Source organism: Clupea harengus, chromosome 5 (genome assembly GCF_900700415.2).
Source record: "Clupea harengus chromosome 5, Ch_v2.0.2, whole genome shotgun sequence".
NCBI classification, from domain to species: Eukaryota; Metazoa; Chordata; class Actinopteri; order Clupeiformes; family Clupeidae; genus Clupea; species Clupea harengus.
In genome coordinates, this window is record NC_045156.1 from 13,494,205 (window position 1) to 13,499,204 (window position 5,000).

The following is a 5,000-nucleotide window of genomic DNA, read 5'->3' on the forward strand; positions in this document are numbered from 1 at the left end:
CTTTTTTATACAGTATATTTTTATATCTTTATTTTTCACACATTTTCAAAACTGTTATTATGTTCAATAGCAGGAAACGAAGAAGGACAGATGTAAGTACCTTTAGCCATTCCTCCCCTCCCCCACCCACACCCCCCTGATGCATCGCCATGACAACAACTCCATACATCTTGAGTACACTGAGTGTAACACAGATTGGGTTCCTGCATCTTGAGTACACTGAGTGTAACACAGATAGGGTTCCTGCATCGTGCATTTCACTACAGAGCATTTACACCAACAGCATCACTGGTCCTCCCAGTTCACTATACACACACCCATCAAAATAGGTCATGAATTTGAATTCTGAATGTTCAATATCATTCTCCCACATGTCCCCTGAGAGAGTATTTGATCTTGTCCATTTCTTGATTCGTGCAGCTCAACAACTTTTCGTCGCACATTGTCACTGTGTTCTTGGGTCTTTCCCATAGTTATGAATGACTAATGGAATTTGGCCTGTATCACCTCATATTTGTACGCCAGTGGAACAGGAAGTCATGGTTGACCTCTTAAGAGTTCCATATCAAACAGGTGAACTTAAAAATGTAAAACATGACTGGAAATATACTTCAGTTATATTTTAATTATAAGATTTGTCTAGGGGTGCCAATAATTGTGGCACACATGTTTTGCGGAAAAATATTTATTTAATCTCAACAGTTTTTTTTTCTTTCAATAATTTAACTTCAATGAAAAGGTAAGACTTTTTTGAATATTTTGAGTGAAAGACCAAGAGGATAAACAGCAAAGACATATTTTTTATAGCCTGTTTTGCTTATATTCACTAGGGGTGCCAATAATTGTGGAGGGCACTGTATATTGCTTACGAGGCTATAAACAGGATATTGCACCCCGACATGGTATCCTTGTGGACAGTAGCTTGTCAAATGGTGTTAGTGTTTCGATGTTGGGAGAAGATTTTAAGTGCTGTTGGACAAAGTGCCTGATTTGAAGGTAATGAAAAAATTCAGAGGTTTTCAGGGCTAAATCTTTCTGACAGTTGGCTGAAAGAGGCAAAAACTCTGTCTATGTAAAGGTCTTTTATGTAACAGATTCTATTTGAGTGCCATGCTCTGTGAGCGAGATTGAGCTTTGCAGGAGTGAAAAGGGGACTATTAAGTATCATGAATGTGGGTCCTTGTAGGTTAAAGTGTTTGCAGAGATGGGACCGGATTTAGAGTGTTTGGAAGACAACAGGATTGTGACGCCCAGCCGCACCATGGGTTGTAGGGTTGTAGGGGTGAAGTGGTTCAGGGATGAGCTGGGAGAATATTGTCTTCCATCCAGACACACACCCCTGCCCCATCTATGGAGCTGTGAACTATCCATCCAAACACGTTCTGTACATTGCATGCCCAATAGTAATGTAAAAAACATAATAGTAATGACCCTTGATTTTTTTTGGTCTCTGCATGTAAGACATGAGGATCCTTGGCTGTTTTCCAGTCCGTATCAACCTCCATGTGGTTTTATCAAGCTCTTTAATTGTGCTTTTAGGAACAAAAGTGGGGATATTTTGAAAAGGATCGAGATCGAGGGATAGTATTCATTTTGATTAGATTAATATCGTCAGTCATAGACTTAGGGATGAACCCCCATTGTTCCATATTGTCTTAGCATTTCTCAATTAACTGGGACAATTGTAATTGGTTAAATGAGCAGGTAATTGTGAGACCCAAATATTTTCAAAATGAGAAGATATCTCAAGTGTATCTAAACACTTTTTGTCAGATTTGGCAAATTGCTGAAAAGTGCTCAAAAACCTCCCTCTGGTGCTCTAGACAGACAGGGGGAAAGAAGAGAGACAGGAAATGGCTGCGGTCTCTAGAGGCTTCTGACCATGCTGCTGTCAGCTGTGACTTGAACTCTTCACTCAGTCCACAAACATCTGGGAGACGCCTGCAGTGTAATCCACCACCCGCCCCCAGTCTCCCTCGTCTGGCCTCCTGCCTCTGGGGCCCTTGACACACACGTGTGTGTGTGTGTGTGTGTGTGTGTGTGTGTGTGTGTGTGTGTGTGTGTCTGTCAGAACACAGACATGCTGACACAGGACTGGATTTAGGCCTGGTCCATTCTAGATCCGGCTAAATCCATTCTAGATCTATTCCTGGATCGCAGGTAGATAGTCTCCAGGTCTGGTGCGGATGTGTTGTATATCAGTGGTTAAAGCCTTCCATAGTACGGATGTGTTGCATATCAGTGATTCCAGCCTTCCAGGTTACGGATGTGTTGCAGATCAGTGGATCCAGCCTTCCAGGGTACGGATGTGTTGTAGATCAGTGATTCTAGCCTGCTCTCTCTGGTTCTGTTAGAGTTGTGATTGGATGAGCCCAGAGCAGAGTAGCGCTGTGTGTTTTTACACGCCACAGTTGTTCCCCTCTGGGCCTCAGCGATGCACATGTGATGTCAAAAAAAATACAAGTCAGTCTCAAGAATGTGTCAATTATCCCTCTCAACAGCCATCCATCTCTGCATCAGTATGTCATGACTTCATGACTATTATTGTGTGTGTGTGTGTGTGTGTGTGTGTGTGTGTGTGTGTGTGTGTGTGTGTGTGTGTGTGTGTGTGTGTGTGCATCTCTGTGTGTAGCAGTCTTCAGATGGGAGAAAGGTCCACGACTGTAACAGGAGAGCCGTGTAGACTGGGTGTTCCCCAGATGGAGTCCTTGTAGTGATTTTCCACTTGTATCAGCCAGACTCAGCCTGCTCACTCAGACAAAGACACTGGGCCGCAGGATCCCACAGTCCTCAGTGATGTGGAGACGGATCATTAGTGCTGCTGGACCACTGGGGGGGCGGATGGCATTTAGAACCTCAGCATCACAGAGCACTCGCATCACCATGCTTCAGAGGAGGGGTTGCCATGCCATACTGGGATGGAGGAAGAAAGGCAGCTTTGATTGTATGGCTGTGGAGGTCAACTGAGGCAGCTCTTCTTCTCTCAACACGGTAGTTGAATGATGAAATGATCAAAATACTGGATCATTTTATCCACATTAGTAAGTCACACAGTAGTAAGACAATGTTATTCAAACGGATGGACTCTGCACGTACCACTTGTCTAATGTATAGACAACGTGCCTTAGGGAACGTTGAGGCCTTTTTAGGGAGCTTTTAGGGTTTTGGTAAAAGCTATCAGAAGTGTTCAAACAGGGCACCTGTAACTGCATTGGACTGTGGAGTCTGCTCTCACTCAAGCTCATAGTGCCATCTGCTGGACAGAGGAGCTCATTGCATGGCCCCTGCAGCAGTGTGCATGTGGTTGGTTGGACACACATGTTGAGGACAGCAGTTTCTCTCAGTCCACAGCAGACCCCCCCCCCACACACACACACACATACACACACACATGCACACACACAAACACACACACACAGGCTCACAGGGGCAGAGAGAGAAAATCGCCTTATGGACCATCTGTCTTTCTTTCCATCCATGGACATTGTGACAGAAGGTAATGTGTGTGTTGCATGTGTGCCTGTTTCTGTTTGTATATAGTGTGTCTGTGTGGGCGCGCACATGCGTGTGTTTGTGTGTGTGTGTGTGTGTGTGTGTGTGTTCGTGTGTGTGTGTTGTGTGAGAGAGAGAGAGAGAGGGAGTTCGGGGGTGATGGTTACCCTTCATAGGGGCTGGAGACCACCCAGAGAGCCCACATCAGAGCCCACTATCTGCCTGCCTGTCCTGATACTGCAGTCCTGGCTGTCTCCCTATCAGCACAGCTGCTCCCTCCGGCCTCTGCAGAAGGAAACAGATGCTCCTGACATCCACACACACCGCATACCTTCTCTTACCCCAGAGAGGGGATTCACACGCTGCTCTCGCTGTGTTATTAGCCTCCAGTCAGACCTCCCCTTCTCGCTCCACCATCAGGCTGGTTGTCCACACACACCGAGGCAGGGTGTTTGTTTTGATGGGATGTGTGTTTGCTCACCAGGGATTGGCCGGGTACGTTTTTGTTCTACTAGTGAGTGAAGCTCACTGTCACACATACCCCCCCCCCCCCACACACACACACACACAGGAGGAAGAGCACAGCTGGCTTTGATTTATCATATTAGTAATATTTCATCTTCTGTTCGGTGTGTCAGGCCACTGTGTGATCCATCTGGACTAGATATGTCAGGGACAAGGACCTTTCTCTTTCATTGCCTTTCTCTCCGTATTCCTGTCTCTGTTCTCACACCCTCCCTCTCTCCTCTCCTCCCTCTCTCCTCCCTCTCTCCTTGTATGTATTTATCTAGCGCTCCCTGCTTATTTATCTCCCTTTCTTTCTCTCTCTTTCTCCCTCTCTCCCTCTCTCTGTCTCTCTCCCCTCTTTCTCTCTCTCTCTCTCTCCCTCTCTCTTTCCCTCCTCTCTCCTTGTATGTATTTATCTAGTGCTCCCTGCTTATTTATCTCCCTTTCTTTCTCTCTCTTTCCCTCCCTCTCTCTGTCTCTCTCCCTCTTTCTCTCTCTCTCTCTCTCTCCCTCCCTCTCTCTTTCCCTCCCTCTCTCCTTGTATGTATTTATCTAGCGCTCCCTGCTTATTTATCTCACTTTCTTTTTTCTCTCTTTCTCTCTCTCTCTCTCTCCCTCTCTCTGTCTTTCTCCCTCTTTCTCTTTCTCTCCCTCTCTCTTTAGCTCTACCTCTCTTCTGTAGAGTAGACGGAAAACAGAGTAGAATAGATGCACCGTGTTGTCTGTGCCTGAGCTCCGTGTTGGTTGGTCGCTGATAAACCCGAGATGATAGCACCATAGCACACATGGCCACACCCTCCATTCAGAGGTGAGGTGCGGGTGGAGGCTGGGTGTGGGTGGAGGCGGGGTGTGGGTGGAGGCTGGGTGTGGGTGGAGGCTGTGCTGCCGATAGCCCTGATTGAGATCTCCATCTGTTCGTTCACCAGCCCTTCACCTCTCCACAAACAGCGCAGAAGCCATGGCGACGCACGCACATGCCGCCGTTACCCTGGCGACCCTCT